Source organism: Tamandua tetradactyla, chromosome 9 (genome assembly GCF_023851605.1).
Source record: "Tamandua tetradactyla isolate mTamTet1 chromosome 9, mTamTet1.pri, whole genome shotgun sequence".
NCBI classification, from domain to species: domain Eukaryota; kingdom Metazoa; phylum Chordata; class Mammalia; order Pilosa; family Myrmecophagidae; genus Tamandua; species Tamandua tetradactyla.
Window position 1 is genome coordinate 88,710,420 of NC_135335.1, and position 12,115 is coordinate 88,722,534.

Sequence of the window (12,115 nt, forward strand, 5' to 3'; positions counted from 1 at the left end):
AAGATAAATCAACGGCACGGGCATTGATCAAGGGCTCAGTCTCATCACCAAATGCACAGAAGAGCTGAGTCTCTGGGGAACAAAGGAAGTGGTGAGAGAAAAGCTTGAGTGCTCAAAAAGCCATGTGACCCAGTGGTGGTGGTGGAATGGTGCTGAAATGGGGGATAGAGAAATATGACTCAGAGAAAAGCAGAAATCAAGACAGAATCAGTTTTGCATTTTACAAACTAAAGATTTCAAAAAATGAGCCAGGATTTTGTGAATAATGGAAGTTTAATATTCGGTACCCATTATGGCACTATGTGCTTTACATACATCAGCCCACTAATCCTATAAAAACGTATCTATCGGGCAGTCATTATCCTGTGGGACAGATGCAGAAACTGAACATCAGAGATTTTAAATGACTTGCTTATGTTTTCACATCTGGTGAATGGTGGAGCTGGGCTTGAAGCTGAAGAATTTAGGTCTACCCGTATAAGCAGCCCTCTATATAAGTCAACAGCTCAAAATAGCCCAATGGAGCCTATTCCAGGGAGTTTCTTGTGGCCATAGAGAGAAGATAAGGGGTGGGATGTATTCCCAACCAAATGCCCTGGAGTCATTTGCTTGACAGTCCTGGGAGATGGGATCATAAAGAAAGGGGATTAAGGGAAGTAGCTGGGAATGAAGAGCCCACTTTCGGGTGACTGGGTAAGAAATCTTAGTACAACATAGCTACAGAGAGCTTTGGGAGCCCATTGCTTGGGTTTGAATCCCAGCTCCATCATTTCCTAACTTTGTATCCAAGGACATAGTCTCTCCAGCTGAAATGGGCTATACTAGCAGCTGCCTCAAAGAGTTGTGTGAGTGAAATGTGGTAAATGGAAGGTGCTTGGGATATATGCACAGTAAGTCCAGCAATATACAATGGCTGTTATCACAGTAGATAAGTTTTAAGATAAAACCCTAGAGTCTGGTTTCCCTCCAGCCATATTGCCTGCTTCCCCATAAGAAACATAGAAGTACTCATGAGCAAGCTTGTTTTGCCCTGAGAAAAAGAAGAGGTAGGCCAGGAAATGAGAAAAGGAAATGAGAAGGAAAGGAGGTGAAAAGGTGTTGAGAGATACTTAAGGGCATTTCCTGGATGCTTATCAGTGCAAATGAATGGGGTCAGCTTGCCCTCCCTTTGCCTATGGGAAAGAAAGAGCCCTTTGCTCTGAGGGTGTGAAGTGCCTTCCCAGAGAAGAGGACTCCCTGTGCCCACCACGCAGGGGTCACAGCAGCAGTGTACCCCGGATGCCAGTTGGGCTGGGCCAGAATGGCAGTGGCGGTAGGAATATGAGACCTCCACTCAGAGTAGTTAAAAAGTAGCACAGCTTGACCATAGCCACAGCCATAGCAGGTCACAAAAAGGAGCATGAGGAGCTTGTAGGGGTTGTTGAGTAGAAACTCCTCATATTTGCAATTCATGCAACACCCTGCCTTGTCTTTTTTTCCCTAGTTACTACAGATACATTTATTTGTACTGGTCTTATTGATTTTCTTGGAAAGAAAAAAGTACTTTGAGTCTGGATTCATCTCAAGAAAATACAAGAGTAGTAAAATAAATGAATAGTATTTATATATATGCATTTAAATCAGATTCATTGAGACTTCATTTACATGCATTAAAACGTTGTTTTTAGATGTACAGTTCTATAAGTTTTGACAAATGCATGCATCCATGTATCCACCACTATAATAATGATATAGAACATTTCCAGTACCTACAAATTTCCCTTATGTCCATTTGTAGTCAATCTCTTCTCTCTTTCTTCAGCCCCTGGTAATCATTGATCTGCTTTCTGTTCCTACAGTTTTCATTCTCTTAATAGTGTCTTTTACAGACACTGCTGGATGAGGTTGGATGATGTCCAATTCATCAATTTGTCTTTTATGGATCATGCTTTTGGTGTAATTAATCTAAGAAAATTTTACTTAATCTAATGTCACAAAATGTTTCTCCCATTGTTTTATTCTAGAATTTATAAACTTTAAGACTTTCCATTTAGATATATGATCCATTTTGAGTTAATTTAATTTGTTTTTTTGTAATTTTTTTGTTATAGAAATTGTAGGTTTACAAAAATATGAATAAAATATACGAAATACAGAGTTCCCCCATAGTATCTTATTATTATATTATTATTATATTAAATGCCCAAACTGCTCACTTTTTATTGTCCTGGTGACCTCCTCTAGCCAGCCACAGATTGCTCCTTTTTTATTTAATCTTACAGATCATTGTTTCTTTCTTTCTTTCTTTTTTAATATAGGGGATGATTTTATTGCTTCTATTTTTTCTTTGTTATGAAAAATAACATATATACAAAAAGCAATACATTTCAAAGCACAATTAATTGTAGAACAGATTTCAAAGTTTGGTATGGTTTACAATTCCACAGTTTTAGGTTTTTACTTCTAGCTGCTCTAAGATATTGGAGACTAAAAGTAATATCGATAAGGTAATTCAGCAATCATACTCGTTTGTTAAACCCGACCTTCTCTGTATAACTCTACCACCACCTTTGATCTTTCTCCCACTCTTTAGGGGTATTGGGCTATGCCATTGTAACTTTTTCATGTTGAAAGGGGCTGTCAATAATATGGGATGGGGGATGGAACTAGTTGATGTTCTGGAGAGGCTGGGTCCTCAGCATTTCAGGACTTATCTGGTCCAGGGACCAATCTGGAGGTTGTAGGTTTCTGGAAAGTTACCTTAGTGCAATGGAACCTTTGTAGAATCTTATATAATGCCCTATGTGTTCTTTGGGTTTGCCTGTCTTATCTTTTGAGAGGCTGTTTAGAAGTCAAAGATAGCTGAGGGTGATTTTTTTAGAGTTGGTTCATCTCCTAGAAGGTGTTCCTCTGGAGGTCTGGACAAAATGACCGTGGGGAAGGAAATTTCATTGTAGCCAGTGGGAGCCAATGGAGCTTTTTGGAATGAGAGCATGGTACTGCTTAATTACATTGTGGATGAGCCAGGTGGTGGCTCATCTTGGTTGGTTCCAAGGATAAGAGTTTGGGTCTAGATCTTGGGAGGTGGCCTCCCCTTTTCTCCTGATTCTCTATCATAGATCATGTCACACACAGCCTAGACTCTGATAAAAGACAGAGTTGAAAATAGCAAGCCCCTAGATCTTATTGGCGAGAATTATAATATCTCATAGAGAAAGAGATTCTGTATCACAACAGGGAGTCTCCGACTAGTCAAAGACTTGGAATGGTTTCCTGATAAATGAAATGTAATCAATTAGAGTAACTTCTTTCTGGGGTTTTTAATGTCTTGTTCCTTTCTCTTTGTTTACTTTGGATTGCTGTGGAGGTCAAGTGCAAAGTTGTTGATCTCACACCCACAGCCCAGAATACATGAGCACATCTGTGATTCCGGACACAGCACTCAAATGACCAGATGTAAATGTGGTGCTAAGTGAACCAAACAGCTAAGAAGACAATCTGGCAATGATCTCTGGCTGTTAGAAAGTGATATATAGTTTTTTTCAAGTGACATTTATAAAGGGATTTGACAACGCTAAATGTTGAAGCAATTAGAAGTTTCATACATTGCTGGTGGGAATGTAATTAAATATAACTATTTACAAAACTGTCTGGCAATATCTCCTAAAACTGAATATCTCGAGTCCCAGCAATTCCATTCTTATGAATATAACCAACAGAAATACATGCGTATATGAACCAAAAGACATGTACAAGAATGCTCATAGTAGCACAATTCATCAAAGCCAATCTATGAACACCTCCTTTGCACAAATTCAAAATCCTCTTGGTCTCACCATTGCTGTGGAAATTGATTTCATGCAGACTCTGGCTTCTTGATGTAAACAGTAAACCTTGCCTAAGGCCTGCAGCATAAATATCTTACTTCCTTTCCTGGGGCTTCTCTGACTTGGGATTCCCCAGGAAAATTCACACACATGCAACCTGTAAGTACAGGAGAATTTTGCTGGCGGGGTTGTCCTTGACCAATGAGAGATAAGAACCAAAGAACAATAAATAAATGTTTCTACCTTAGCTTCCCCCAGTGAACAGTTCTGAAATACGTTTCATAAGGATCTTAAGAAGATCCTGCTAACAGCAATTAATTGTAGTAATGATTACCTCCGTAACATATCCATGTGTCAGCTTTCCTTCTTTTCCCATGTTATCTCCCTCTCCTATACGCCTGCTCCCTGGGAAACCATTCCCAGATGAAGTTCTGGCAGACAACCCTTTGTTTCAGACAAAAGATAAACTATGATAGATCAAATTTGGAAAAAAAGACTCAGTAGTAGAATGGATAAATTATGCAATATTCATAGAAAGAAATGTTGAATTCATCTGCTCAAAAAATGGATGAGGGTGGTGCAAGGATAGTTCCATGGTAGAATTTTTGCCTGCCATGTGGGAGATCTGGGTTCGATTCCCGGAGCCTGCCCATGCCAAAAAAGAAAAGGATGAATCTCACAAACACAATGTTGAATTAAAGAAGCTATTTGTGTACAAATCAAAAGCAGATAGAGCTAAATCCTATTGTTAAAAATCAGAAAAGTGGTTGCCTTTGGGAAAGAGGAGGAGGGTAGTTGGGAGAGGCAATGGTGGGGGGTACTGGGTGCTTCAGAGGATACTGTCAATATTCTATTTTCTTGAACTGGGTGTTGTCAAATGGTGTGACATTTATACTAGTTCCTTCAGCTGGATTTTTAGGCTTTGCACATTGGCATTATATTTGAACATGAACAAAATAATGTTTTAAAAGAGATTAAAATCAAGAGATTAGGATGGCTGACCCTTTTCCTTTATCCAACAACAATTTGCAAGCTTCAGGAAGACTATCCTTTATATCTAATGTCTACTGTAGGAATTGCAGACTCCAGTTCTTCACCTAGCCAGGCAGATATGATAAATTAGAGAAGATGCCCCAGGGGGTCTGTGTTTTTCTAAAGAGGGTGGTTCCCCTCAGCTCCAACCAGTGGTGTGCTGAAAACTGACACTCCAGAAAGAAAAAGAAGAGAAGAGGAAGAAAAAACCTTGATTTGTAGTGATTTTCAATATCCGTGGTGTAAATATTCCCACTATGGCTGAGTTTTAACAGTAACCAGCCCATAACATTGCTGAGAATTGTATAATTGGTGTCTCATGAACTAGTATGGGCTGGCTCCAACATACCACTGGTTCTACCCAGTAATTGCCATTATGAACATGGCTCCAATGTGTCCAATTTTGATCTTTTTTTTCACAAGAAGCCAGAAATCTGGATTTGCATGTGAAATTCCTGATTTCTAAAGGATATTGACGAGTATACATGTTTCAAAAACAATCTACAAACCAAGAAAGACATAGCTGCAAGCTAGCATTGGCCCATAAGATGCCAGTCTTTGACCTTTAGTCTGCTGACTAAACCTTTTAAGGAGAGAATTGCAACCAAAAAGTTAGGATTTAAGAGATGATTATGATTACTGAATCATTATATAGATATTCCTTTTTTGTTTTCTGGTATATTGGAGTAGACAGAGGGAAATACATGAAATCTCTGAACTGTAATTCAGCTGCCTTGATGTCTGATAATGATTGTATAGCCTTTATCTTATGCTCGTGATTGTAAAAATTTTGTGACTGACCCTTTCTTGTACCCATTTTATCCAGTTTTTTAACTTTAGAATCTAATGATTATTAAAGACAGCCCCTAACGTTTATTAATGAAGGGCCTTGAGTCACCCCAGAACTAAGTCACCCCAATTTGAAGGCTTTCTTGATGAAGGAAGCTGGATCTAACCAAAATCAGCCCAGTGGCATGCAGTAGCTTCAACTTTAACCTATAAGTGACTTATACCTCATTATAATACTAAAAATCATGCCCATCATCATATTAAGGCTGTCATTTTCTTACATATGTTCTGAGATTGAGCATTTAATCAGTCTGTGCATGCTCAAAAATTGGACCTCTAACCTTATCATCTTGAGCCACTGTGCGCATTATCCTAAAACCTGCCCATCTTTTGATACTATAAAACTATCAGAGTTACTTTAGTTTAGGGTGATGGGCCACCTGATCAGTTTTGCACCTAGCAATAAACTCTTCTTCTTTGAAACCCCAGTGTCTCAGGTATTGGTCATTTGAGCACATTGGGCAGAGAAACCATCACATTTGATAGGTATCAGTGTCTCAGACTTACTGACACAGCATAATTTTTTGGTTGCTTAAAATGGAGAACGTACTCTGAATGGTTGTGTGGTACAGTGAATGGAATCCCACTCTGGGCCTCAGTTTTCCCATCTGTGTTTTTATGCCTCCTGAAGAAGTTCCTGTATCAGAACTTCTAAGTTTATGTAACGAGCATAAAAGTGTGCGAGGCTATTCTTTGGGACCAGACGACTTCACAACATAACAGGGATAATTCAGTGGTGTTGGGTCATTGGACAGAGATTCTAGGTTTGGAATTCACTGCTTTCTCTTCTTTCACTCTCTTCAGTCATCAAAGAGAAAAGGAGGCTTTCCCATAGTCTAACAATGTCCAATTGTCTGCTGGACAAGTCCAGTCCTGGAGCTTTGTAGTCCTTTGTATTAGTTAGGATTCTCTAGAGAAACAGAATCAACAGGAAATATTCATAAATATAAAATTTATAAAAGTATCTCATGTAATTGTGGGAATGTAGAGTCTAAAACTGTAGGGCAGGCTGTGAAGCTGATGATTTCGATGAAGTGTATGGATGAACTCCACAGGAGAGGCTTGCCAGGCAAAGCAGGAAGAGAGCCTGTCTCTTCTGAATCCTCTTTAAAATGTTTCCAGTGATTAGATTAAGCATCACTCATTGGAGAAGACAGTCCTCTTTGGCTGATTACAAATGAAATCAGCTGTAGATGCAGCTGACACAATCATGATTTAATTCTATGAAATGTCTTCATAGCAACAGACAGGCCAGCACTTGCCCAATCAGACAGCAGGTACTACCACTTGGCCAAGTTGACACATGAAACTGACCATGACAATCCACCCCTTGTCAACTTGGCAGCTATCACATCACCTTAAACCATATCTAATTTCTAAATAAAAAACAATAAAATACATTTTTTCTTTCACCTAACATTACTCAACTGTCCGGCATATAACCGGAAACATATTAAATCCCTCCAGAATAGGGTGCAAATCCTTGGGTAATATTCATTCTTAAACTTGATAACTTACAACTTAAATATTATAACATGAACAAAACAGCATTACAGTCCTCATTTCTGTAACTGATCATGTGGTCATAGTTCATATTTATCACTACTTTCTTCCACTACCCATTCCATGTTCCCTGTACCCTCAGCAAGCACTTCAGCTGGCCATAATTCCTTGCCTGGTGGGGTGACTCACATCTTCATTCCTGAAGTTTCAGAGCCATTGATAGTGCTGCCTGTATTGGGTTGTTGCAGTTAGTTTTCTATTGATTTTAATCACAGGGCACGGTAGTACTAAAAGATGGCCTAAGGGGATCTCCTATATTCCAGGAAAACTCTTCTTTACCTCCACTGTGTAGTTGCAGTCCTACTTCCCCCTGATAGTCAGGGTCAATCACCCAGCCAATAATGCAATCCCCTTCTTGGCTTGTTGATCTAAGGGCATGAGTAGCCCAAAGTGACCAGGTGTCAGTCTTAGATTCCAGTTGAATGGAATCATTGTTGTTTCTGCTGGTGGAAGCACTCCCCCTTTTGGAACTAAAACCTATAGAGCAGCAGAGCTCACAGTCGCAGGGACAAGAAGCAGAAATTTTCCTAGTGGATCACTAGGGGTAATAGTGAGTGGTGCCACTTCCATTTCCACCCCTTGGCTCCTGGACCCATGGATCTTGGCTATGGGGGAAACAGCACCATACAGCAGATGCTGATTCAGAGCATACACAATTTCCTGGAGAACATTACCCCAGCCCTTCAAGGTATTGCCACCTAGTTGGCACTGTAATTGAGTTTTCAAAAGGCCATTCCACCGTTCTATCAATCCAGCTGCTTCTGGATGATGGGGAAGATGGCAAGACCAGGAATTCCATGAGCATGTGCCCATTCCCGCACTTCATTTGCTGTGAAGTGTGTTCCTTGATCAGAACCAATGCTATATGAAATACCATGACAATGGATAAGGCATTCTGTAAGCCCACGGATGGGAGATTTGGCAGAAACATTGTATGCAGGGAAAGCAAACCCATATGCAGAGTACGTGTCTATTCCAGTTAGAACAAATTGCTGCTCCCTCCATGAAGGGAGTGGTCCAATGTAATCAAGCAGCCACCATGTAGCTGGCTGTTCACCTTGGAGAATGTTGTCATATTGGAAACCCTCAGCAGTGGCTGTTGCCAGGTCAGCCTTGGTGAGTGGAAGCCCATGTTGCTGAGCCCATGCATAATCTCCATCCCTACTACAATGACCACTTTGTTCATGAGCCCATTGGTCAAAGACAAGAGTTGCTGGGAAAAAAGGCTAACTGGTATCCATGGATGGGTTATCTTATTCACTTGATTATTAAAACCTTCCTCTGCTAAAGTCACCCTCTGGTGCACATTCACATGGGACACAAATATATTCATGTTTTTAGCCCACTCAGAAAGGTCTATCCACATACTTCTTCCCCAGACCCTAACCATCCAGCCAAACCATTAGCAATAGCCCATGGGTCAGTATACAAATGCACCTCTGGCCCTCCTTCCAAGCAAAATGAGCAACCAGGTGCACTGCTAAAGTTCTGCCCACTGGGAGGATTTACCCTCACCATTGTCTTTCAAGGATACCTCAGAAAGGGGTTGTAGTGCTGCAGCTGTCCACTTTTGGGTGGTACCTGCATATTATGCTGAACCACTTGTAAACAGGGCTGAGTTTTCTCTTCCTCAGTCAATTCACTGTGAGGAACTCCCCAAGAGGCCATAGCTCTGGTCCGGGAAAGAGAAGGTAATGTGGCAGAAGTGGAGACCATGGGTATTTGGGCCACTTCCTCATGTAATTTACTTGTGCCTTCAGGACCTGCTCTGGCCCTATCTCATACATACCATTTCCATTTTATGATAGAGTGCTGCTGCATATGCCAACTTTATGGTTTGATGGATCAGACAACACCCAGCTCATGATAGGCAATGCAGGTCTCATGGTAAAGTGCCCCAAGGTTAAGCATTCATCTCTACTAAGGCCCAGTAGCAGGTCAAAAGCTGTTTCTGAAAAGGAGAGTAGTTATCTGCAGCAGATGGTAAGGCTTTGCCCCAAAATCCTAAGGGTCTGCATTGTGATTCTCCTATAGGGGCCAGCCAAAGGCTCCAAACAGCATCTCTATTTGCCACTGAAGCTGCCAGCACCATTGGATCTGCTGAATCATATGGTCCAAGTGGCAGAGCAGCTTGTACAGCAGCCTGGACCTGTATCAGAGCCTCTTCTTGTTCAGGTTCCCATTCAAAATTAAATGGGCTGGAGTAGCACACCCAAATGAGGAACATGTTGTTGCCAAAATCCAAAGAGACCAACTAAGCATTATGCCTCTTTTTGGTTGTAGGAAGGGCCAGATGCAGCAACTTAGCCTTCACCTTAGAAGGTATATCTCAATATGCTGCACACCACTGGACACCTAGAAATTTCACTGAGGTGGAAGGTTCCTGTATTTCTCTTGGATTTATCTCCCATCCTCTGACATGCAAATGCCTTACTGGTAAGTCTAGAGTAGTTGCTACTTCTTGCTCACTAGGTCCAATCAACATGATATCATCAATATAATGAATATAATGGACCAGTGTGATGTCTTGTGGGAGGGAGAAATTATCAAGGTCCCTGCGGACAAGATTATGACACAGGGCTGTTGAGTTGATATACCCCTGAGGTAGGACAGTGAAAGTATATTGCTGACCTTGCCAGCTGAAAGCAAACTGTTTCTGATGGTCCTTGCTAATAGCTACTGAGAAAAAAGCATTTGCCAGATCAATACGTGCTTGTCACGTACCAGGGGATGTATTGATTTGCTCAAGTAATGATACCACATCCAGAACAGCAGCTAAAATTGGAGTTACCACCTGGTTGAACTTACAATAACCCACTGTCATTCTCCAAGACCCATCTGTTTTCTACACAGGCCAAATAGGAGAGTTGAATGAGAATGTGGTGGGAATCACCACCCCTGCATCCTTCGCATCCTTAAGAGCGACAATAATCTCTGCAACCCCTCCAGGAATCCAGTATTGAAGTCTGATTTATTATTTTCCTAGGTAGGGGCAGTTCTAGTGGCTTTCACTTGGCCTTTTTCACCATAATAGCCCTCACTGCATGAGTTAGAGAGCCAACATGGGGATTCTGTCAGTTGCTCCATATATCTATTCCAATTATACATTCTGGAACTGGGGAAATAACTACAGAATGGATCTAGGGGCTCACTGGACCCACTGTGAGATGGACCTGAGCTAAAACTCCATTGACCACCTGGCCTCGATAAGCACCCACTCTAACTGGTGGACCAGAGTGACGTTTGGGTCCCACAGAATTAATGTCACTTCTGAAGCAGTGTCTAATAATCCACAAAATAGCTGATCATTTCCTTTTCCCCAATGCACAGTTACCATGGTAAAAGGCTGTCAGTCTCCTTGGGGAAGACTTGGAGGAAGATTAACATGATAAAATTTGTGACAGTGTAACAGGGTTCTCCCCCAAAGGAATCTGGCCTCCCCTTCATTCAAGGGGCTCTGGGTCTGTAAACTGTCCCAAGTCTGGAAATTGATTAAGGGGCTGTGACTCTGTGTTTTTGTAATTCAGGTTAGAATTCTATTCACTTGACCTAAAACTCTTGTTTATATAGCTCGAACAAGAATTTAGTAGACTGCCCATCTATTATATTTCTAGGTACCCCATGATTTACTAGCCAATGCCACAAATCTTTTTGAGTCATATTATTTTGACTCCTGCTTTGAGTTCATTGTCTATTATAATAGCCACGTCCACCCTGTCTTTGGCAATTGAGTGCTGCCACCTGGCTTCTGCCAACTCAGAATCTGGTCATCCCCATTGTGTTTAAGGATTCCAGCTCAATGACAGTTCCCACAGTAATATCTGACTTAACAGAGAAGTGCAACTATAGAGCTCTTCAGGGATAATGGTGCTAGTCTCACAAATTTATTTCTCACTGTTCTGGTAAAAGGTGAATCCTCTGGACATTATTGGGTGTAAGAGCAGGCTTTGCATGATAAATCCACTCTAACATTCCAATCTCTCTAAGCCTCTGGATCCTGTCATCTACATTATACCAGAGCAGTTCTGGCATTTCAACCTTAGATACTATCGGCCACCTTTTGATCCATGTGTCAACCAACCATCCAAACAAACTGTTAATGCCTTTTCTAACCCCTCAAACTATAACATTGAATGCAGAATCTCTGCTTAGTGGGCCTATATCAATAAATTCAGCCTGATCCAGCCTTATATTCCCCCCACCATCATCCCACACCCTTAAAATCCATTGCCACAGATATTACCCTGATTTCTGTCTATATAATTGGAAAACTCACGCAGTTCTTTTGGAGTATAACATACCTCCTCATGTGTGATAATTTGTACCTCACTTTTAGGGGCCTGTTGGGACTTAGTCTAATTATAGGTCTGGAAGAAATGAGGGGTGGTCACAAAAAGAATTAGAAATATCTTCCAAGCCATTTACTTCAGGGCCTTCGTTTGCAGTTTCATCTGGTGAAACAAGATTAATCATTCTAGGGCTAATCCCTTCAGGTGGAGGTTGGGTGGCCAACTCCTCAAGGTACATTGGAGGTAGGGCAGCTATATCCTCAGGGCAGACTATTACAGGGTTTTCTAGAGAAAACTCAGCATGACCTAGGGTTTCAACCTCTCCACCAACATCATTATCTATCCATATGTCGCCATCCCATTTTTCAGGGTCCCACTCCTTTCCAATCAATGCCCTCACTTTAATGGCAGACACCGTGCAAGACTGAGATTTCAGTTTACATGTTAAAGTTGCTACTCTAACAATAAGATTCTGAGTCTGATTTTCAAAAATCTCAAGTCTACGGATACAGGAAATAAGCTTTTCCTTCAGGATGCTCATTGAAACTTTTCTATAAACCCACAATTTCTCTAATA